Here is a 25427-nt window from a genome sequence, read left to right as displayed (position 1 = left end):
GAACCTCGGCCATCCTCCGCTGCACTCCTGGGCCATAGCAGAGAGCTGGCCTGGAAGAGGGGCAACGGGACAGAATCTGGTGCCCCGACCAGGACTAGAACGCTGTGTGCTGGTGCCGCAGGCGGAGGATTAGCCTAGTGAGCCATGGCGTGGCACCGGCCCGAGAGATAAAGTTACAAGTAGAGAGAGGGAGGGACAGAAAAGGGTCTTCCAACTCCTGGTTCACTCCCAAATGGCAGCAATGGCTGGAGCTTTACCTGTCAGAAAGCAGGAGTTTCGAGCTTCTCCTAGGTTTCTCACAAGGGTGCAGAGTCCCTAGCACTTGGGCCGTTCTCCACTGCTTTCCCAGGCCATTCGCAGGGTGCTGGATCTGAAGTGGAGCAGCCAGGACTTTACTGGTGCCCATGCCAGCGCCGCAGGCAGAGGCTTAACCTTATGCCACAGCGCCGGCCTCCTTTTTACATTCTTAATGATATTTGTAATAGCTTTACTACAACCTTATGTGTTAATTCAAGAATCACTGTAATGTTTTGGTGTGCTTCTATTGACTAATTTTGCTCATCATTGTGTATCACATTGCCCTCCTACTTTGCATGTCCAGTGTTTTTCATACTCGATACTGTGATGCTATGCAAGCAGTGCCTATATTATGTTGTTCCATCTTAGAATGTGAACTTGTTGATTAATACTTAATTTATTCATCTAACAGATATATATTTCCCAAGCTTGACTTTTAAAAAAATTATTGAGGTATAACTGACATCATATTCTACCTTGTTAAAGTATAAAATTTAATGGATTTTAGTATATGGTGAATTTATGAAACTGTCACATATATAAAATTCAAGAATATTTTTATCATCCTAAAAGAAAATATCTATTGTCAATCATTTCTTCTCCCTTCCCACTTCCCTGATAACCATTAATATTTTGTCTCTTCATAGGTTTTCTATTCTGGATATTTTGTATGAGTGGAATCATACAATATGTTTCATTTTATATTAGACCTCATTCATATAATGTTTTCAATCTATGTTATTTCATCTATGCATATATCTTTATTATCTATCAATACATTATTTTTATGGCTGAATATTTTTCCATTGTATAATATCATTATATTATTATTTTTTATAGCTAAGTACTTTTCCATTGTGTGGTTATCATTATATCATTACTTTTATGGATGAATAATATTCTATTCCATTCATATAACAGTAGAGACTGTCCAAGTTCTCCAAATTATGAACATTTGGTTTGTGTTCACCCTATTGTTTTCATGAGTAAAGCTGCTGCTAATGCTTATATTTGAGTTTTTATGTAAGCATAAGTGTTCTGTTCTTGCGTATATACATACACATGAATTTGCTAGTCGTATGGTAACCATGTTTAACACTCTTAGAAATAACCTATCTATTCCAAAGGGACTACTTCATTTATCAGTCCCATTAGCAGTGTATTGTCTCCAATTTCCACTATCTTCACCAATAATTGCCATTATCTTTTTTATTAGAGCCAAAGTAATGACTATGAAATCATATTTCACTTCATTTTAATTTAACTAATGACTGATGGTGGTGTACATATTTTCATGTCTCTATTGATAATTTGCATATTTCTTTGAAGTAACATCTATTCAAATGTGCTATTTTCCAATGGGTTATTTATCTATTTTATTGTTGAGTTGTAAGAATTCTTTGTAAATCCAAGATTATAGTCCCAAAACCAGTATATTATTTGCAAGAACTTGCTCACATTCTCTGAGCTGTGTTTTGACTTTCTGGATAGTATTTTTAGAAAAACAAAAAGGTTTTTGACTTCAATGAATTCCAGTTAAGTTTTTCTTTCTTCACCTGCATTTTTGGTGCCACATCTAAAAATCCATTGCTCAATATAAGATTACAAATAATTACTACTATGTTTTCTTTTAGAGATTTTCTAGGTCTAATCTGTTTTGCTTTTATATTTTTTGATTTTCTATTTTAAAAGCAGGAAGATAGACAGAAAGATAGAAAGAAATCTTTCACCCTCTGGTCCACTCCCCAAATGTCCACAATACTGAGGGCTGGGCCAGGTAAGAGCTGGAAGCCAGGAATTCAATTTAGTTCTTTCATGTAGATGGCAGGGAACAAAATACCTGAGCCATCCTTCTCTGTCTTCCAGGATACACCTTACCGTGAAACTGGAGTTGGGAACAGTCACAGAAATTCAATCTAGGGTCTTTGATATGTGGTGTGAGCATCTCAAGTGGTGTGTTAACTGCTATACCAAATGACTGCTGCTTTGATCTCCTTTGAAATAATTCTTCATAGGATAGAGGGAAAAATTTTAGATTCATTGTTTTGCACGTGAAAACCCAGCTGTCTGAGCATCATTTGTTGAAAGAATATTCTCTGCACATTGGATTGTCTTGGAATCTTTGTTCATATTCAATTGATCCATGAGGGTGTATTTCTATTCCATTGATTTAAATGTCTGTCATTACACCAGTACAACACTGCCTTGATTAATAAAGACATGAAGCATGCGTGTTTTGAAATCCAGAAATATGAATTGTTTAAGTTTGTTTTTAAGATTTTTTGCTAATGTTAGCTTCTTATTTTCATAAATTTATTATTAACACAGACACTGGAGAAATGATAAATCTGTCAGTACAAGATGTCACATGCCAATAAATATCAAAGACTTTCAGGAAACTGTGAATTCACTTAACAAATAAAATAAAATGCCAGAAACCAACCAGCTAGAAATTGACATTTTTAAATGCTTAGATGAATAATTTTAAAGAGCTGTTTCAGAGAGACTCAATAAACTTCCACAGAAAACAAGCAATTTAATACTATAGAAAACTTGAAAAAGAGAAAACAGACAAACAATTTAATACTCTACAGTCTTGTGAAAGAGATGGGGATTTTAAATCAGAGAGAGGAGCTGACACTGTGCTGTAGTGGGTTGGGCAAATTCTTGCAATACTAGCATCCCATGTGAGCGTTACTTCAAGGCCCAGCTGCTCTGCTTTCTATCCAGCTCCCAGCTAATGTTCATTAATGTTCACTGATGCCAATAAACATGCTAATGTAGATAACTCCTTGATATATGGATTTCATATCCATTGAATGTACACCTAAAAGTAGAATTGCTGGATCACATGATAGTTCTCTGTTGAACTTTGTGGAACCTCCATGCTATGGAGGCTGTATAAATGACTGTACAAACCTCCATTCCAATTAATAGAATGTAAATGTTCCCTTCCCCACATCCTTCTGAACACTTGCTATGTTTTATTTTATTAATAACTTCCATCCTCACAGGAAAGAAATGTTATGCCTTTATGACTTTAATTTGCATTTCCCTAATGATTAGGGATGCTGAACATCTTTTCATACACCTGCTAAACACCTGTATGTCTTCTCTGGAGAAATGTCTCTTCAAGTCATTTGCCCATTTTTAAAGAGTTATTTGTTTCCTTTTTATTTTATTTTATTTTATTTTATTTCAGTTGCATGAACTCCTTGTATATTTTGGATAACAACTTTTAATCAGACATATGGCTTACAGATTTTTGCTCCTGTTTTGTAGATTAACTTTCCACTCTTGATTTTCCATTGCATTGGAGAAACTTTGTAGTTGGCTGCAATCCAACTTGTTTATTTCTATTTTTCATATCTGCTGTTAGTGTCATATCCAAAAATTTCATTCTCCAGAGTAATATCACGAATTTTTTCTCCATATTTTCTTCTAGGAGTTTTATGGTTTCAGATATTGCACTTTAGTCTTTGACAGTTTTGAGTTTCATTTTTGCAAATATTTGCATTAAGGCCTAATTTAATTCTTCATGTAATTGACTTTCTTAACATTGCTTAAGGAATAACAAATAGATATTGAGGAGCACTAAAATTCATAGTGACAAAAATGTTTGAGTAAGAAATGTTCAGGAGACTAGGCAACCTGCCAAGTAAATGGGAACAACTTTCAGTTGTTGTGAATGGTGCTGCACTAAATACAGAAATGTAGAGGTCTCCTCAGCAGAGCGATTTCATTTCTCTTAGGCATATACGCAGTCGTGACATTGTTGGATGATATGGTAAATCTAATTTATGTTTTTTGAGGCTCTTCCATACAATTTCCCACAATGGCTGTACTAATCTGTATTCTACCAGTAGGGCATGCATTCCCATTGCAATGCATTCTCGTGAGCACTTGTTATCTTTTGTCTTTCAGTAATGTCGAGTATATTTTCAGTTACCTATTGGCCATTCATGTCTTCCTTTGAGAATTGGCTGGTAGCTCCACAACTCATTACTTTAATTGGGTTTTTTGGCTTCTTGCTACTGCGTTGTTTCAGTTGCATATATAATCTGGTTATTAACTCTTTATCAGAGGAATAACGCGTGTATTTTCTCCCATTCCGTAGTCTGTCTCTCCGTTCTGTTGATCATGCCCTTGGCTGTGCAGAAGCTCTTTAGTTTGATCAGATCCATTCTGACTACTTTTTCTTTTGATTCTTATGCTTTTGGACTATAACTCAAAAATCTGTCCCTCAAATTGTTTCCATTTTTCATCTCATTTCAATTTCTTTTTTCCTTTGGGTGTTATTTTTAACAGCTAACATAAAAAAAACTCCCTAATCAACTATTTATCACAGATGTACTAAACTACAACTGTTAGTTCTTTCCGTTAAGTGCCAGTGTTTAAGTTATGCTCTGCCTAAAGAGATAAGCTTGTGTTCTGATTGATATTTTATGTCATCCTACATAATTTTCTAGCATTATGCTATTACAATATTAGACATATCTCTTTCAGATCATTCCTTTTTAATTTTTATAAAAAACATACTTCTTTTATTTCTGTTTATTTGAAAGGCAGAGAGACAGACAGAGAAAGCCAAAGTGAAAGATAGAGATTGTCTGCTGCTTCACTCCCCAAATACCTGCAACAGCTTGGGCGGGGGGCCAGGCCAAAGCCTGGAGCTGAGAATTCAATCCAGACCTCCCACATGGAGATACCTGAGTAACTCAAGAACTTGGATCATCATCTGCTACCTCCCAGGAAGCTGGAATAAGAGTAGAGCCCAGACTCAAATTTAGGCACTCCAATATGGGAAGTGAGTGTACCAAACAGCGGAACTGCTTTGCCATCTGTTCACCTAGAACATTATTTAATACATGCTTCCTTGACTTTATCTCATATATCATCATTTAACACATGTAATTTTGAGGATGTGTCGTTTCATTTAAAAAGGGTATTAAATGGTAATTGTTTTGATGCACAAAATTTTTGAAATACAAGTGCAGTTTTTTTAAGATTTATTAATTTATGTGAAAGTGAACGTTACAGAGGGAGATGGAGAGAGAAAGGCACAGAGATTTTCTAGCCACTGGTTCACCCTTCATATGGCCACCAGGGCTAGACCAGGCTGAAGCCCAGAGTCAGGAGCTTCATCCAGGTCTCCCACTTGGGTGGCAGGGACCCCAATACTTGGACCATCTTCCACTGTATTTTCAAGGCCATTAGCAGGGAGCTGGATTGAAAATGGAGCAGCCAGGACATGTACTGGTGCCCACATGGAATGTAGGTGTCACAGGTAGTAAATTTACCTGGTACACCACAATGCCAGGCTCTCATATACAGTTTTCTAATACGATTTATTTTCCTTGAGATTATAAAAGAGCTCACATAAGTCTGTCATTATATGACTTATTATAATCATTATTATAATCATATTCCATCTACCAAATACTTTCTATATGGCCCACTTTTTTTCTTTTTTTTTTCTTTTTTTTGGAATGGATTGTCCTGCATCTTGGTAAAAACCTACCATGTTTCTTCTCAATGAAGTAAATACATTTTTTCTATAAAACATTAAAAGTAAAATAGTAAAGCTATTACATTTTTTTATGGATGGAGCGTTCAAATTTCATATATAAGTGTGGTTTCTAAAATAATCTGATTGATTTTTTCTATTAAATAACTTTCAGATTTTGTGTCCTTTCTTTTAGCACATCATTGCTCTATTTAATGCCAAATTATTCACAAAAAATGCCTGGCATTTTATGTGTTCCATTGAGTTGTGTAAAATAATTATATTGGCTTAAATGTCTTAAAATGATATGTAACAATATTTATTCCCCTTAGCAAATTTGTTATGTAGCATTTTAATGTTTTTCATTCACGTGTCATTTTATTTTCAACATTTACAGTGGATGTCACTGTGAAATAATACAATGTGTACCATGGTAAATTTTCCTCATAATGTCTCTAAATATATTTGTAATACAAAATGAAGTTAATATATTATAAAAGAGTAAATCTTGGAAAAGCCAAAAGGAAAATGAAAGTAGATTACTGTAAAAAGTATTATTATAAATATCAATCACTTCAGAAAAAAATGTTATTTTGAACACTAAGTAAATAACCAACACTATAAGAAAAAGTTGATTTTGAGTAATTTTCATCAACTTTACATCAATGCACTGTATTTTCACTTTGAACTGCAATTTGTGTAAGGAAAAGTGAAATTGTTCTTATCATTGATAAACAAGAATATAAGGAATTTTTCATTAACATGATGAAATAAATCATCTTGTCTTCCAATTTTTTTCTTACAAAAATGTAAAACAAAGGATAAAAATAAATACTAGAATATCTTAATAAAATTAAAATGCAGTCATGGCTCTTCACCACTCTAATAGCACAAAAATGTACTGCAAATTAATTGAAATTTGGACTAAATAGACAGATACAAGTCTACCTCTACAGGTTTTGGGTCATGAGCAATAATTTCAGAAAATAGGTAGTGTAATCTGAAAGGCTCCAAAAGTGATATTCATTATTTAAGTCACAGGATGGTCGGCAAGGATGCCCACATAAATGTCCTCCAGCCCTGATGAATATCAGGATGTTCCAAAGAATGTAATGCTGAGGTGAAAACAGAAATAATATGGAAGAGTTCATGGAAGTTAAACAGGGTCTGCAGCAATTATTATGTGTACAACAGATGCTAGCTTAGTTTGTTTTCTGTTGCTGCTAATAGATTATATCTGACTGGAGAAGTTGTAAGGAAAGATCTATCTTTGTTAACAGTTCTGGTTCAAAGTGGAAGGGTTACAGTCGGTGATGGCCTTCCTAATGGAAAAGTCCCATGTTGGAGCAGGCCATCACACTGAGAGACAGGAGAGGGTTTGTGTTGGCTGGGTGGGAGGGGGCGGGATATTTGGTGTCTGTCCACATTCTCAAGAAGCCAACTCTGTTCAATTACAGAGACCTGGACATGATGATTTTATGTAATCCTAACCGTGTTTCCAAGGCCCCACCCTCTAAATACCATAGTCAGATCACGTTTCCACCCTCATAGTACCTCACAATGGGGATTAGATTTCAACATGAGTTTTTGGAGCAGACAAACCATATTTAAGCCATCACAGATGCCCAGGGACAATTTATCTGAAGTAAATGAAAACACAAAATGTGCAAATAGAGTGATTCTCTTTAAAGTAAACTAGATTCCTCCTTTCACCGAAGGAAGAAATATGAAATGAAGGTGCATCATTGCTAATATCTTTGCTTTGAACATTGCTATTTTTAAGAAGATTTATTTATTTGCCGGGGCCGTGGCTCACTAGGCTAATCCTCCGCCTTGCGGTGCCGGCACACCGGGTTCTAGTCCCGGTCAGGGCGCCAGATTCTGTCCCGGTTGCCCCTCTTCCAGGCCAGCTCTCTGCTGTGGCCAGGGAGTGCAGTGGAGGATGGCCCAAGTACTTGGGCCCTGCACCCCATGGGAGACCAGGATAAGTACCTGGCTCTTGCCTTCGGATCAGCGCAGTGCGCCGGCTGCAGCGCATTGGTCGTGGCGGCCATTGGAGGGTGAACCAACGGCAAAGGAGGACTTTTCTCTCTGTCTTTCTCTCTCACTGTCCACTCTGCCTGTCAAAAAAAAAATAAAAAAAATAAAAAAAAGAAATTAAAAAAAGATTTATTTATTTATTTGAAAGGCAGAGTTACAGAGAGGCAGAGAGAGATAGAGAAGGCGAGAGAGAGACAAGAATCTTCTACCCACTAGTTCACTCCCCAGATGGTCACAACAGGTGAAGCTATGTGTATCTGAAGCCAGAAGCCAGGAGCTTCTTCTGGGTCTCTCATATGTGTGCAGAACTTGGGTCATCTTCCACTGTTTTCCCAGGCCACAGCAGAGAGCTGGGTTGGAAGTGCAGCAGCTGGGACTTGAACTGTTGCCCATATGGGATGCTGGCACTGCAGGTGGCAGCTTTACCTGCTACGCCATAGCGCCGCCCCTGGAACTTATTAACTACTGATGGGCTCTAATTTTATTAATTTGGGTCTTTTCTGCTTTTTTATGGTTAGTTGCTCCAATGGTGTGTAAATTTTTTTTTTCAAAAAAAAAAAAAAAAAGAACAGCTCCTTGTTTTGCTGATCTTTTGTATTCTTTTTTTGGTTTCAATTTTTTTTTATTTTTTATCTAAATTTAATTATTTCTTTATTCCTACAGTTTTGGGTTTGGTTTGATGTTATTTTTCTAGATCCTTGAGATGCATTGATATCTCATTTATTTGGTGCCTTTCCAATTTCTTGATGTAGACACCTAATGTATAAACTTTCCTCTTAACACTGCTTTTGTTGTATCCCATAAGTTTTGATATGTTGTATTGTCATCTTCATTTGTTTCCAGAAATTTTTTGATTTCTAATTTCCTCTGTGACTCACTGCTCATTCAGGAGCATGTTGTTCAGTCTCCATGTGTTCTGGAGTTTCCTGAGTTGCTGATTTAGAGCTTCATTCTATTGTAGTCAGAGAAGATGCATGGTATGATTTCGATTTTTTTGAATTTGTTGAGACTTACTTTATGACCTAGCATGTGGACAATGCTATAGAAAGTCCCATGCACTGGTGAGAAGAATGTGTATTCTGAAGCAGTAGGATTAAATGTTCTGTAGATATCTATTAGGACCATTTGGTCTATAGTGTCAATTAACTCTGTTGTTTCTTTGCTGATTTTCTGTCTGATTGATCTGCCCATTGTTGAAAGTGGGTTAACAAAGTCCCCCATTACTATTGTATTGGAGTCTATGTCTCCCTTTATATCCCTTAACATTTTTTTAAATAGCCAGGTACCCTGTAATTAGGTGCATATACATTTATAATAGTGACATCTTCCTGTTGAATTGATCCTTTAATGATTACATACTGCCCCTCTTTTAGCGAGATTTGTGTTAAAGTGTATTTTGTCTGATATTAGGATGGCTATGCTCTTTTTTGGTTTCAGTTAGCATGGTGTGTTTTTCTGCCCTTTCAGTTTCAGTCTGCGTGCATCTTTGTTGGTGAGATGTGTGTCTTGTAGGCAGCAAATAGATGGGTTTTGTTTTTTAATCCATTCATCTAGTCTGTATATTTTAACTGGAGAGTTTGACCGTTTATATTCATAATGACTGTTGATAAATAACTAATTTGCCCTTGCACTTTTCCATAAATATTACTAATTTTTACTTTGGATTTCCTTTGTGCTTTTGCTGGGAGGTTTTCTTCCTTTACCTTCTTTCATAGTGATGACCATGCTTCTGTGTTTCTGTGTACAGCACATCGTTAAGCATATTTTGCAAGGCTGGACTGGTGGTGACAAATCTTTCAATTTCTTTGTTATAGAAGATCTTTATTTCACCTTCATTCATAAACAATAATTCCTTAATTTCTTTAAAGTATTTCATATCCTGTAAAGTGAATCTCTTACCAGAAGTTAAACCAAGTGAATTGTCTACCCAAATAAAGTACTTGTACAAAGCTGCAAGAATATAGTAGAAGAAATAACATAATTTAGGGAGAATGAAATTAGCAGATTTTTATGATAGAGTCATTTGACTTAATCATGAACAAGGACTTCCTGCAGGGGAATAGAAACTCCTGGAAATGTTCAATGATTTAATCATAAAAGAAAAAACTTGGCTTGATAAGCAGAAAAGAAAAAAAAAAGCTGGGAAGAATAAGAATATGGAAGCTCTTAGGCTAATACTTGATACTGCCAGGCTATTCATCTGGTAAATGGATGAGTGTCAAAGTGCACCATGAGACCACTTATCAAAGTAGAGAAAAATTTGTTCTAGGATATCACATGTAACAGCAGAAACATTGCCTACTTGTGGTTACCTTGAAGATAAACATTTTGCTGTGATAATACAAGTAAACTATCCTATTTGTATAGTATAGTAATGTGATAAAGAAGTCTTACTACAGTGATAGAAAAGTGTTGGACAGAGATATTTGGAATGGAAAATGATTCATGCACAATCTATAATTCCATGTCAACAAATGTTAATATAAACTAAAGAAATAGAAGCTGTAACTGTCAAGTTGATAACAATATATACATGAATCATAAATCTGTTAAAGTAATTTGCTACAATATATTTGATGAAGCAATATTGAATATCAAATAGTACGTTGACTTCTTGTCATTTTGCATTTTATTTTTGACTTCATTTAGTATGTCAGAATTTGCAGATATTTCAAGCTTTGAGGAACTGCTTTAACCTCCATGGAATTGTGCTGTAATTAGTGTAATGATATTAAAATATTGACAATACATCCTCCACATACTATCACATGGATAAAATAAGATGAACAAAATATTTTTAATAATTCCATTGTATTAGCAAATATACCTTATGATCATTTGAGTTTAATAGCATAATCATAAATTCATTACTCTCCATTACTATTATGTAAAGCAATTAGAGGTCTGAATTAGAATTCTTAAAAATTTTCCAACCTCCCAACTAGTTCCCAAGGAGCCCTCCCAAGTATTTCCTTAATGGAATGTTTATTTACAGTCCTAATTCATTATCTGTACTTTTAAAAATTCCTTTTGAATCTCATAATTTTTTTAAAATAGCTATACTAGATTGTTTGTGTTTCTGTGTCTTTAATGTTTCCTTTTAGTAGTGTTCTTTTAATCTCCCCCAATTTTAAAAGTTCTTGTACTTTTAAATTAAAATCTAATCAGGCAACTATGACAACCTTGTGAATATCCCATTTTTAGAGTATACAAATAAACTCAATATTAAAATGTACACTTGGAGTTAGATTGTTATTACTAGCTTATTCTAAAGGACTCTTTAGTAAAATAAGGCATTGAACATGAAAATAACTAAACTTCAGCAAAAGCCTTTTCTCTAGATATTTCTTTAGTGCCAACCAATAAATTAAGACCAGTCTTGAGGAAGCTACACATCTTATCTCAACAGAGAACTGCATACATAGCTTACTAGCTGGGTTTCATTCTTTGTGTGTATCAATTTAGTTTCACACATTTAAGTAAGTATTTGCTAATAATATATAAAGACTTTCATTCAGTTGGTTAATATTAAAATACTGATTATCAATCTATGTACAACATTGTGCAAATACTTATCCTTTCTTAGCCTCTCTGGTGATATGAAGTTCTCTTAAAATGAACTAACTGAGCACCAAAGGGGAATCTTGTTGAAATGAAATGGCCACTATGAGAAACAGTGACATGATCAGCTCTTATCCTGATGGTTGATATACAATGTAATACTTTATCCATTTTAGTATTTTTTTTTGTTCTAGTACCATTGGTTGAACTCTGTAATTAACACACAATTATTCTTAGGTGTTTAAATTTTAACTGAAAAGTGATCCCTGTTAGGAATTTGGAAAACATTATGTTGAGTGAAATAAGCCAATCCCAAAGGGACAAATACCACTTGTTCTCCTTGATAGGTGACAACTAACTGAGCACCAAAATGGAAACCTGTTAAAGCGAAATGAACACTATGAGAAACGGTGACTTGATCAGCCCTCACTCTGACTGTTGATGAGCAACTTAATATGTTATCCCTCTTAGGATTTTTTTTGTTTGTTCTACTTAATACTTTTGGTTGAATACTGTAATCAATACACAATTCTTCTTAAGTGCTGAAACTTAACTGAAAAGTGATCGCTGTTAAATATAAGAGTGGGAATAAGAGACGGAAGAGATGTGCAATTCGGGATATGCTCAAGCTGACTTACCTCAAACGGTAGAGTTAGAAACATACCAGGGGATTCCAATTCAATCCCATCAAGGTGGCATGTACCAATGCCATCTCACTAGTCCCAGTGATCAATTTCTGTTCACAATTGATCATAATGATAGGACTAATAGTCAAGGGGAGCACATAAACAAGAATAGTGTCTGCAAATACTAGCTGATAGAATCAAAAAGGGAGAGAATGATCCAACATGGGAAGTGAGATACACAGCAGACCCATAGAATGGCAGATGTCCTAAACAGCACTCTGGCCTCAGAATCAGCCCTTAAGGCATGCAGATCCGGCTGAAAAGCCCATGAGAGTATTTCAGGCATGGAAAGCCAAGACACTCTGGGGGAAAAAAAAAACCTAAATGAAAGATCTCCGTGAGTGAGATCCAAGTGGAAAGAATGGGTCATCAAAGAAGGAGGTACCTTTCTCTGAATGGAGGAGAGAACTTCCACTTTGACCATGGCCTTGTTTAAATATGATCAGAGTTGGTGAACTCAGGGGGCTTCCATAGCCTTGGCAACTCATGACAAGAGCCTAGGTTGATTACTGAGGCCATAAACAAGAGTGTCAATTTGTTAAGTCAACAACAGGAGTCACTCTGCACTTACTCCTCATGTAGGATCTTTGTCCTTAGTGTGCTGTACATTGAGATTTAATGCTATAACTAGTACTCAAACAGTATTTTTCACTTTATGTTTCTGTGTGGGAGCAAACTGTTGAAATCTTTACTTAATGTATGCTAAACTGATCTTCTGTATATAAAGAGAATCGAAAATGAATCTTGATGTGAATGGAAGGGGAGAGGGAGTGGATAAGGGGAGGGTTGTGGGTTGGAGGGATGCTATGGGGGGGAAGCCATTGTAATCAATATTCTGTACTTTGGAAATTTATATTCATTAAGTAAAAGTTAAAAAAAAAAGAAAGTTAAAATTTTGATTGAGTCAAGTTTAAACCAACAACTTGATTGACTATCAAAATTAATGTTTTTCACTTAGAAGCCTTATGCCCAGTCAGGTAATATAATTAATTAATTCCCATTTTATATATATAACCTATTTCTAAATATGTGAAGGTTACCTCTTGGTATGCCCAAAATAATAGCAACAATCTTTTTACTAGTTTCACATTGTTCTAAATGTTTACTAAGTTTTAGAAATGTTTGTATTTTAACACAATTTCCCTTTTGTGCTAAATAGCCTTCATCCCTTTAGTTGTTTTTGAGATCAGTTCAACTTTAACAATGTTTTTGTGTGACAGAAATATCAGTGTTGACAGAAATAATAACAGGTATTTGTGAACAAGAGAAGATGTTATTACTAATAGTAGAAGTTTCTTATCCTCTTTTGAATTTTGTGATGTCATGTTATTTGCCAAATTAAATTGCATTGTGCTAAAAATGGGAAAATGACTCCAATATAAGCTGAAGAATGAGTCCAAGGTCAGAACCACATTGTTATTTTTTTTTTCATAAAATGTCTTTTTATCCATAAGTTAACATTAAATATTTTTCTGAAAGTAAAATATTTACATTTGTATGTATGTTTAATATGAGGAGATAATTATGAACTACATAATTGTATATGCCTAGAAAGTATGATTTCCAAAGGTAATATATACTGAAATAACAATAAATGTTTTGTGAGTCACATTAATGAAAATATGTTTAGCATAAATATTTGCTAATAAAATAATTGAAAATGAAATGTGCAGGGAAATATATGGCTCTGTTTGCCTGCTAGGAACCCTGGCATCTCTTAGACCCAATTTCTTAGAAATAATTAACACAGTAGGTTAAGGCACTGACTGTGATACTGGCACCCTATGTGGGCACCAGTTCAAGTCTTGGCTGCTCCACTTCTGATCCAGCTCCCTTTTTAGGGGCCTGGGAAGGCAGTGAAGATGGCTTAAATTCTTCCATTTCTGCTACTGTCTTGCAAATATGGAATGCCAGTTCTGGGCTCCTGGTTTTGGCCTGGGGCAGCTTTTGTCATTGCAGCCATTTGTGGAGTGAAATAGCAGAGGGATGATCACTCTCTTTGTCTTCTTTCTGTCCTTATAATTCTATCAAATAAATAAATAAATCTTTAATAAATCATTAAAAATTATAAGGGAAAACAAGCAGGAGAAAATTAAAACAGCCTGGTAGTCCAAGAACAAGGCTTATCAAGGTATGAAGAGATAATTGTGCTCAGAATGTACCTTACTTGGAAACACATCCAGCACCTGGGCATGGAATTAAACCTGTGCAAGTGCTTTTCTAGAACAACTATCAAAGTTCACATAAAGGCCTTGGAAGTTATCACTCATCCTTTTGGCAAGCAAAAAGCTAAGCACACTGAAAGTAGGCAACTCTTCCTTAACCTTGCAGAGACTTGACATAATAGAACAAACCTGCATTCTGAGATCTAAAAAAACAAACAACAACAAAAAACAAACAAAAAACCAGAAAAATACAAAAATGTTGAGATCAGTTTCTCTGAATCAAGTTCATTGGAACCATAAACTAGTAGGAATACATACATGACTGTATTCACAAACTAATAGAGGTGGCATGTAGACTAGCTTGGGAGTAAAAATCTGCTTGAGCTCATAGTCTAACTGAGGGATCTCACTTCTCAAGCTTAACTCTGGGAACCTCACAAGACTCTAATTATTAGCAACCAAGATAAAACTTGGGTGATATTTTTTGGCACGAGGAGACAAAATTAACCACTTTGAAGTATATCCAAAGCATTCCTCAAAACAAGGTCAGTTCTCTAGTGAAAACATTGTAGCAGAGACCTATTTCAACTTGCAGTATTCTCCTGATCCCAGCTTCCCATACTCTCACTGACTCTCTTAAACTAGGAAAAGTCAAAGAAACATTTGTGAAAGGAAAAGGTCAGAGACAGCATCCAAATTAAAGACTAATTTAATAAATAGGTTATAAAATTCTATCCTTGCATTAACAAGACTATAGCATAAAAATAACTGATTAGAACTGAAATAGTTCCAAGATTTGGTTTCTTTTTAAGAAGAATTTCTTAGGAAACCAAATATACAACAAGAGAAAGTAAAACAGGCAAATTAGAAGAATGTGAAGCCTCTGCTTCCTATGGCTAAAACAGATGTAAAACAGACCAACTGCTAGCTGAATTAACATAAATCTCACACTAAGGATTAGTTATCTCAGGTTCTTGATTGAAATAACATCCACTTTTCACAAACAAAAAAATATTATTAAGACAGCTTGAAGGCCAGCGCTATGTCTCAATAGGCTAATCCTCTACCTTGCTGCGCCGGCACACTGGGTTCTAGTCCCGGTGCGGGCGCCGGATTCTGTCCCGGTTGCCCCTCTTCCAGGCCAGCTCTCTGCTGTGGCCCAGGAAGGCAGTGGAGGATGGCCCAAGTGCTTGGGCCCTGCACCCGCATGGGAGGCCAGGATAAGTACCTGGCTCCTGGCTTCGGATCAGCGCGGTGCGCTGGCCGCAGCGTGCCAGCCGTGGCGGCCATTGGAGGGTGAACCAATGGTAAAGGGAAGACCTTTCTCTCTGTCTCTCTCTCTCACTGTCCACTCTGCCTGTCAAAAAAAAAAAAAAAAAAAAAAACAGCTTGAAAAGGAAGGAAAAATGATGAAGAAAGCCCCAAATAAGCATATAACCGAACTTCGATATTATGCAGATGTACTATCAGATGGAGCATTTGACATATGCTAAAGGTTCTTTCAGAAAAAAAGGCAAATGCAAAAAAAGGTAGGTAAATATAAGCAGAAAAATTCATACTGTAAGAAAGAATTCAAAAGAAGTGGTGGGATAAAGCACAGAAATAATTCACTTTAAAGATATGAATAATACACTGTAGTAGACTGACTTGTAGACTGGACAAGGTTTATAAGTGATCTTGAAGATAAGTCATTAAAAAATTCTTAAATAATTTTTAAATTAACAATAAAAGAACAAAATATCCAATAATGGTAAGACACTTCAAAAGGATAATCTATGTGTAATTGGAGTACCAAAATGAGAAGAGAAACAGAATGGAGCAAAAGAAATATTTTATGAGTTAATCATGAATAGTATGTCGAAATTAATATAAAACAAAATCAGAGATCCAAGAATCTTGGAGAACACCAAGCAGGATAAACACCAAAATATATATACTAGGAAAACTGCAAAAACCAGAGAAAAAGAAAATCTTGGAAGAAGTTTGTGACAGGAGTCCAACTTACCATAAATGACAGAGCAAAAGAATTAAAGTGAATATGTCAAAAAGTCATTAAAGAAAGAATAGATAAAATGAAATTTTAAAGTACTGAAAGGGAAAAATGTTTTCATTTATGTTTAAAAGTGGAAAGTGGCAATGGGAATTTAGCTTAGTGGTTAAGATGCTTACATTCCACATTAAAATGCTTGGGTGCAGCTCCAGCTCTGGAATCCAGCTTCCTGCCAATTTTCACCCTGGAGGCAGTAGTGTTGGCTGAAGTGAGTTCAGTGACCCACATGGCAGAACTAGATAGAGTTCCTGGTTTTCAGTTCCAACCTACCCAGGGCCTCCACAGGTATTGTGGGAATCAAGCAGTAGAGCAAAGCTCTCCCTTTCTCTTTCCCTCTCTCTTGCTCTCGCTTTTGCTCTTGCTCTTGCTGTTGCCCTATGCTTCTCAAATAAATTATTTAAAAGGTGTAAGAAAAGTGGTTAATCATACAAAAATAAAAAAATGAGGATATTATTGATCAGCATTCCTGCTGACAAAACATGATCAAAAAATTCTTCAGGGAGATAGAGTATGATATAGACATCTACTGACAGAACTAACAGAAGGCTCTTTTCAGGGAGAAAGAAAAGGATGAAGGATTAGGGAGGGGCCTAACGAATTTAAAATAAAACATTTGGTTTTCTCATTTTATTTCATCTAATTTATATATTGCTACTTAATTGATGAATGTTTGCTGAAAGCAATGAAGTTAAAAATGTACAATTATGGAATGACAAATGAAACTAAAGATACCAACTTCACTAGGTTTGAATCAATGGATGGATAGGGAATATTTTATTAAAACTTCACTGCAGTTAACAGGAAGTGGTACAATGTTATTTAATGTGGATGTAGAGACATTGTAATATGTTTTACAACAACACAAAAATTAACCAAAACACTGCAAAAATCAACCAAAAATACATTGATACACTAATGCAGTAAAGAAGATGAGATTATGCAAAACACTGAATTAAATCTATAAAAGATAGTTGAAAGAAGTCAGAAAGCAAAAGTAACATAGAAAAGAAAATAAGACACTTACTAACTGATAAGAACAGATACTACACTTTGATCTTAGCCAAAAGGCCGAGAAGTGATAACAATCACTAACATAGCAAATGTTACCCAACTATATCAATAAGCACCTCTAATGTTAATGTCCTAAATATGTAAACTGAAAGGCAACAACTATTAGTGGGAATTACCTCCCCCCCTTACACACACACACACACACACACATAAACTATAGATTGTTTGAAAGAAATGTAATATAAAGACAAAGCCTTAGACATGTTAAAACTAAAAGGATGGGGGAAAGTTATACTAACATGCAAGTTAAAAATAACAAAAAAACTTTGCGATTGCTCTAATAATTGCACACAAAATAGATATCAGAACAGGAAAATATCAAGTGAAGAACAGTATTAAGTAATGAAATAATCTACAGTCTCTACTAAAACATAGAACGAATATTTAACATGTGTGCACCTAGGAAAGTGTCAATATATGTCTGACAAAGACATAGATATTCAAGAACTTTCTCTTGTCTTTTTTTTTTATTTTTTTATTTTTATTTTTTTTTATTTTTTGACAGGCAGAGTGGACAGTGAGAGAGAGAGACAGAGAGAAAGGTCTTCCTTTGCCGTTGGTTCACCCTCCAATGGCCGCCGCGGCCGGCGCGCTGCGGCCGGCGCACCGCGCTGATCCGATGGCAGGAGCCAGGAGCCAGGTGCTTTTCCTGGTCTCCCATGGGGTGCAGGGCCCAAGCACCTGGGCCATCCTCCACTGCACTCCCTGGCCACAGCAGAGAGCTGGCCTGGAAGAGGGGCAACCGGGACAGAATCCGGCGCCCCGATTTCTCTTGTCTTTACCTATCTCTCTCTGACGCTGTCTTTCAAATAAATAAATAAAGCTCTCTTTTTTTGAAAAAGAAATATAAGGAGAAATATTATTACGCATGAAATTGGAATACCCCCTTACTGCATTTTCAATATTTGCTAGACCAAGCAGGCAGAGAATCAGTAAATATATAGCTAAACTGAGTATCACTACTATTCAACTAGATCTAATTGACATTTAAAAATACTCCAACTAATGACAACAGAGCATGCTTTCTTCTCACGCTCACATAGGACATTCACCATGACTACATTTTGAGACACGAGGAAAACCTTAATAAATTTACAGAATAGAATGCTTACAAATTATGTTTACATACTATCATGTAGCTAACCTAAATATTCAGAAAGAAGGATAGGCGGAAAATAACTGAAAACTTAGAATAAACAAAACATTCTGAAATAGTGCATTTATCCAGGTATCTCAGAAGAAATCTGAACATACTTTTACCAAATCAAAATGAAAATATAATTCATCAAAATTTGTGACATTCAGTGAAACAATATTGAAGGAAATTAATAACAATATGGACACACTTTAGAAAAGAATGAAGATCTAAAATCAGTAATCTACATTCCCACTTTCAGACACTAAAGAACAAGAGCACCTTCAGACTTAGAAGAAAACAGATATATAAAATTAGAGGGGGCTGGCATGGTAGTGCAACACATTGAGGCACCTCTTGCAATGCCATCATGACATATCAGAGTGCTGGCAAGGCCCAGTGGCTCTGCTTCTGATCCAGTTCCTGATATTGTGCCTGGGAAGGTAGCAAATGATGGCCCGAGTGCTTGGGCTCCTCCACCCACAGATGAAGTTCTCTGCGTTTGGCTTCTGTTTGCCCCAGCCCTGACAGTTGCAGCCATTTGGGGAGTAGGCTAGGGAATTAAAGATTTCTCTCTGTTTATCTCTCTTTCTCTCCTCGTCCTCTCTCTCTCTTCCCCACTTCCTCCTTCTTTCCCTACCTTTCTCTCTGTCACTTGGCCTTTCAGAAAGATTTATTCATTTAACAAAAGGTAATTAGAAGAGAAATCAAACACTGAAAATAGGAACCGATTAAGAAAATCAATGAAACCAAAAGCCATTTTTTAAAAAGACCAATAAAATTGATAGACCTATGGCAAGGCAAGTCAAGAATAAAAGAGAGCAGATGTGTGTTACCAACATTAGAAGTAAAAGAAGTCATCAGCATTGATGACTACAGATCCTTTTTCCAACTGACATTGGAATGATGATAAACAAGTATTAGATGTGACTCTGTCTCATAACATTGTCTTTCCAAGACAAAGGAATCTACATATATTCAAAATCCTCAGCAAATCATTAACAAGTTAATTACCATAATATATAAAATATCTGCAATATGCAATATGACAAAATGAACATGCAAGAACAATTCAACTTATGAAAATGAACTTACCAACTATGTAATAAACTCTAGTAACATCACACCAACAGATAAACAAATTGTATTAATTGAATTAATTATATTAATTGATAAAGTTTAATATCTACTTAAAATAAAAAAACACTCAGAAAACTAGGTATAGAGGTAACTTTTTACAATTTTATTAAGAATATCATACAAAAACTTACAATTGATTTCATTATTAATGGTAAAGTATTGCTTATTTCATTTTAATCAAGGACATGGCAAGGATGTTCCCTTTCAACATCTTGTTCAACATTTCATTGAATGTGCTGGAGAATGTGCAGGGGAAGAAAAGGAAAAAAAGTATACAGATTGGATGGAAGACAAATTCTCTTTGTTCACAGATGACATGATTTCCTATATAGAATAACTTCCCCAATAAGACAGCAACAAAAACATTCAAATGGCGCCCTTTGAGAGACTTACAAAACATTTATTACAATAACATTGTTTCACAGCATGATTCAGCAAACGTTTTCCTAGGTATTTGTTGAGATGAGTTTTATGCCTACACAACAATCTTATACAAACATTTATAGTACATTTATTCATAATTGGAAAAGTCTGGAATTAAAGGAGACTTTCTTAATTAGATGAATGAATTTTAAAACACTGTGATTATCTTTACAATAGAATATTACTTAGCAATTTTTTAAAAATGAGAAATCAAGCAACAAAAAACATAGGAAAACTTTGTTAAGTGGAGATGACGATCTAGAAAAGCTCATAAGATATGGTTCCACGCGTGATATATATGGAAAAAATTTAGAGATAGTTTAAAAAGTTAATGTTTGCCAGAACTGTGGAAAAAGAAGGGAAGGGCTGAATGGAAACACTGGAGATTTTTTTTTTTTGACAGGCAGAGTTAGTGAGAGAGATAGAGACAGAGAGAAAGGTCTTTCTTCCATTGGTTCACTCCCCCAATGGCAGCTATGGCTGGCACGCTGCGCTGATCCGAAGCTAGGAGCCAGGTGCTTCTCCTGGTCTCCCATGCGGGTGCAGGGCCCAGGCACTTTGGCCATCCTCCACTGCCCTCCCCAGCCACAACAGAGAGCTGGACTGGAAGAGAGGCAACACTTTTGAATAAACAGAATCAGAGTTCTTTGGAAAACGGATGCTTAAAGGACTGAGGCAACTTGTAGTGCCAAAAAACAAAGCACTAAAATAATTAAATAAAACCTACATTGATGGAAATATGTCAAGGTGACAAATCCCCCAGTGGTCAAGGCTGAGACAATTTGAGCAAAGCAAATTAATAAAGAAACTTGGCAAACCTACCTTGTGCATGTGATCAAGGTCATTATTAACAGTGATGTTATCTTCATACTATACAATTTACCTCTGAAATTTTCGTGTCCTGTGTAACAAGGCTTTAATTATGTGAAAATACGAGTCATTCTAGTAGAAGAGGGCTTCTTGCAGAAGACTTGACTGGCATTCCTCAAAACTTTAAAGGTCATCAGCAAAAAGGAAAGCATGAGAGTTGGTCCCAGTCAAGAGGAACCTAATAAACAGGGAAACTATTCCAACAACTATAGGAGCATTCTGTGCTAATATCTACTTTTTTTGAAAAATCTAAAAAGGTATTAAAAACGAAGTTTATATCATAAGCAGAGTTAGGTATATGAAAGACAAATTATATATCACGAAACTGTCATCAAGGATTTCAAGAAAAGAAGTTTGGAGAGAGCTTATCAGGAAAGGCAAAAATAAAAGCAGCATGCATGAGAAAGCCAGGGAATGAACATTTCTGAAGATGGATGTTCAACATATGTGTGAACTTTTATGTGCTCATATTTGTGATCATTTTGTCTATGTCCTTATAATTTGTCTCAATAAAACAGGCATTGTCTTATCCCTAGTTTCTCATCAGGTCATCAGGTATAGAGGAAATATTTGTAAAAAATGTATTTGAAAGGCAGAGTTACAGAGAGAGGAGGAGTGACCCACACACATATACACACAGAGAGAGATACAGAAAGATGGAGAATTTTCCATTTGGTGGTTCATTCACCTAAATGACCACAAAACTAGGTTGGGCCAGGCTGAAGCCAGGAGCATGGAATTAAATCCAGGTCTCCCACAGGGATGGCAGGGGTCCAAGAATTTAGGCCATCTGCTGTTGCTTACCCAGGTGCATTAGCTGGATGAGAAATAGAGCAACCAGGACCCCAGATGGCTCTCATTTGGGATGACAGCATCTCAGTCAGGGGCTTAAACTGCTGTACCACAATGCCCACAACAGGGGAATTTAATTCCCTGAAGTAGGATTCCATCACAATATCTGTTACCAGTATCCATAAAAAATGAATTAGTTATCATAAAATTCATTCCATAGCAAACCGGGGTTGTCTAATCATATATATTGACGTTTGAGGAAAAAAGAGTGTTCTTAGTAAGTCAAAATATACAGATAGGTGAAAGAATGAATATACATAGAGGATCTGACAAAAATATGGATAGAGAATTGATCATTTCTTTTTTCTTGCAATGCCTTACATAATATTTCTTGTTTCATGTATAGAAATGAATCAGATATTAAAAAGTGACACAAAGATCACTATGTCTGCTTTTTAAGAGTGTTCCCTTTATTACTCTGTATGATTTCAGGTTCTTCTTTAATATAACTTTTCTAATAATGGCAGCTGTGTGTCTATGATGCTAAGAAGTGGATTGGATATTAAGTGCACAACTGAAATCTAAGATTAAATTGGATCAGAATAGGGCGGGCATTTGGCACAGAGGTTGAGATGTCACTTGGGATTCTTGCATACCAAATGGGATGCCTGAGTTTGAGTCCTCTTTCTTTCTCCTCTCTCTCTCTCTTCAATCAATCAATCAACCTCTCTGCTTCTCTCTTTCAAATAAATATAAAAATAAATTAATTAGTGGCAAATGTCATGGTACAAAAGTTAAGCTGCTGCTTGGATTGCCAACATGCCATATCAGAAGGCTGAGTTCAAGTCCTGACTGTTTTGCTTCCAATCCAGCTTCCTGTGAATGGCACCCTGGGAAACAACCAGTGAAGGCTCAAGTACTTGGGGCTCTGCCACCCACTTAGGACAACTGGACTGAGTTCCAGGTTCCAATCTTCTCAGCTCTGGTTGTGGAAGGCATTTGGAGTGTCGAAGAAAAGATGGACATTCTTCTCCTGCTCTCTCTGTCAGTTTGCCTTTCAAATGAATAAAAATAAATTTAAACATTAAAATAATATAAAATTTAAACTGGATCAAGATACAGTTATTCGATGCAAAGGGGAATGGGAGAGTATATTAATAAAAATTGAAGCCCAGCATTGTGGTGTAGTAAGTAAAGCCTCTGCCTGCAATTCTGGCAACCAATATAGGTGCCAGTTAATGTCCTGGCTGGTCTGCTCTCAATCCAGCTCCCTGCTAATGGCCTGGCAAAAAGCAATGGAAGATGGCCCAAGTGCTTGAGCCCCTGTCATCCACATGGGAAACCTCATTGAACCTTCTGGTCCTGGCTTTAGCTTGGTACAGCGCTGGCCACTGTAGCATCTGGGGAGTGCACCAATAGATGGAAAATTCTCTGTCTCTCTCTTCTCTCTCTCTCCCTACACACTCTATAACTCTTTAACAATAAATAAATAAAGATTTGAAAAATTTTCTTGTGTGTAGCATCTGAAGTGAACATCTCATGTAAAAATGACAACTTCTGTACTTTATTGATTTTAAGTTACCCATTGCAAAATGTTTCCTAGTTCGCTCACTCTAAAATTCAATCAACGGTTAAGAAAAAATAATATCATTAAAAAAATCTGATTACAAAGTAGCTATTTTTCTTGCAAAAGATTCCATTGTTCTCAGCATTCCACATCATAAAGTGATCTACAAATCAAGTTACTTTAAAGCAAAGAACATCAGATGAAACATCCCAACTGAATACACTGGGCATTTTAATAGCTTTCAGTGTATGGATTACAAATTATGTAGTAATAAAGCCCTTGGAAACATTTGAGGAAAAGCCTTCAATATTAAAAACCAAAGTTATAAGAAATGAAAAAAATGGTCTATAGAGTCTCAGACATATTTGAAAGACAAAAGTAGATATTAAAAAAAGCAACCTCAACCAAAATAATCCTTTTGTCTTACAAGTTGAAAAACAGTAGTAGAACTATTAAAAATGGTACACTATACTGTGAAGTAGAAAAAATATGTAATACAAATTATCTTTTAAGTCAAGACTGTAACTTCCATGCATGAAATTAGAGAGAATGGTTTAAATCTCAACTAAAGAAGAATTACGGTCAGGATAAAGAAACATAAGAAAAGAACAAGAAAATAAAAGATTTTATCTGTGTGATCTAACAGATCCAACAACTAACCCAGCTCCTGACTTGTTCTAAAAGAGTATAAACAAGAGAAAATGTTCACAGTAAAGTCACATATATGAAGATATATTTAAACATAACATCTCCAAACTACAGTAAACCGTGATTTCCTAAAAAAATAAAAAAAACTAATAAATCAAAATATTTTGAAATTTCAGAACATATTCACTTGGAAAGAAATTAATTTTATTAATATAAACAGAACAGATTTCATGTATTTCATAGATACAATTCTAAGATGATTACTATAGTTCCCTCTTTCCTCTATTCCTCCTTCAATCCCCCTCCTTCTTTTTCTTATTTTTGCATTAATTTTGCAATAACATACATCAATAAATCAATTTACTTTATAATCACAGGCTTTGTAAAATATTTATTTATTTGAAAGTCAGAGTTACCAAGAATGAGAGACAGAGACAGAGAGATCTACCATCCACCTGTTCACTGCACAAATGGCTGCTACAGCTAGGTCTGGGACAGGACAAAATTCAGTAGAAGGAGCTTCTTTTAGCTCTCCCAAATGGGTGCAGGGACCCAATCACTAGAACCATCTTCCATTTTCCTGGGTGCATTAGCAGAGAGCTTGATTGGAATTGGAGCAGCTAGGACATAAATTGGTGCCCATATAGGATGTCAGTGTTGCTTACTCTGCCTTTATGCTTTATGCCTAAATACAAGCCCCTATAATCACAGGCTCAATGTACCACTAAGCATAATGTTCAACAAGTAAAAGGTTGAAATACCACTGATGCAAAGGAATTTAGGCAATGGCATTTATTGTCTACTTGAAATTTGGCACACACACCGTCAATGAAAGCTGAAGATAGAATAATGACACAAGAAGACATAGAGTGATTAAAAACATTTTCTGGCAAAAATTAGAGCGAAAATACCACCATCCTTACAGAGGAGCATGCATATTATACGACTAATTTAGAAACTATACAAGCGAGAGATTGTGTAGTGGAATGCTAAAGGATTGCAATAAAATATCCAACTACCCATAATTGTGTACCCTTTGAAATTATCCCTCATAAATGAAAACCAAAGACTTTCTCAAACAAAAACAAATGAAGTAATTGGTTGCCCATACACTTGTTTACAAAAAAAAAAAAAAAAGTAAATGACTTATCCAAGGGACCAAAAATTATTAAAATTATTATGGTGCAAGTTGGAAACTTATATCTAGAAAACAAAATGTTAGACAGTGGCCGGCACTGTGGCTCACTTGGCTACTACTACCCCACAAGCACCCCGGGGTTCTAGTCCCAGTTGGATCACCGGATTCTGTCCCCGGTTGCTCCTCTTCTAGTCCAGCTCTCTGCGTGGCAGCGGAGGATGGCCCAAGTGCTTGGGCCCCTGCACTCGCATGAGAGACCAGAAAGAAGCACCTGGCTCCTGGCTTCAGATCAGTTCAGCGCCAGCTGTGACGGCCATTTGGGGAGTGAACCAACAGAA

At 35.9% G+C, this 25427-nt stretch overlaps 1 long non-coding RNA gene and 1 pseudogene across 1 annotated transcript in view; both read right to left on the bottom strand.

Annotated features, from left to right (window-relative positions):
- LOC138850319 (uncharacterized) overlaps window positions 1–25427 on the bottom strand; it is a 77795-nt gene that overhangs the window by 33715 nt on the left and 18653 nt on the right. The window lies entirely within an intron of this gene.
- On the bottom strand, window positions 17281–17385 carry LOC127493901 (U2 spliceosomal RNA; annotated as a pseudogene).

This window comes from Oryctolagus cuniculus, chromosome 7 (genome assembly GCF_964237555.1).
Source record: "Oryctolagus cuniculus chromosome 7, mOryCun1.1, whole genome shotgun sequence".
In the NCBI taxonomy this organism is placed as follows: domain Eukaryota; kingdom Metazoa; phylum Chordata; class Mammalia; order Lagomorpha; family Leporidae; genus Oryctolagus; species Oryctolagus cuniculus.
The sequence above is the reverse complement of the archived record's forward strand: the minus strand, read 5'-3'. Positions and strand labels throughout refer to the sequence as shown.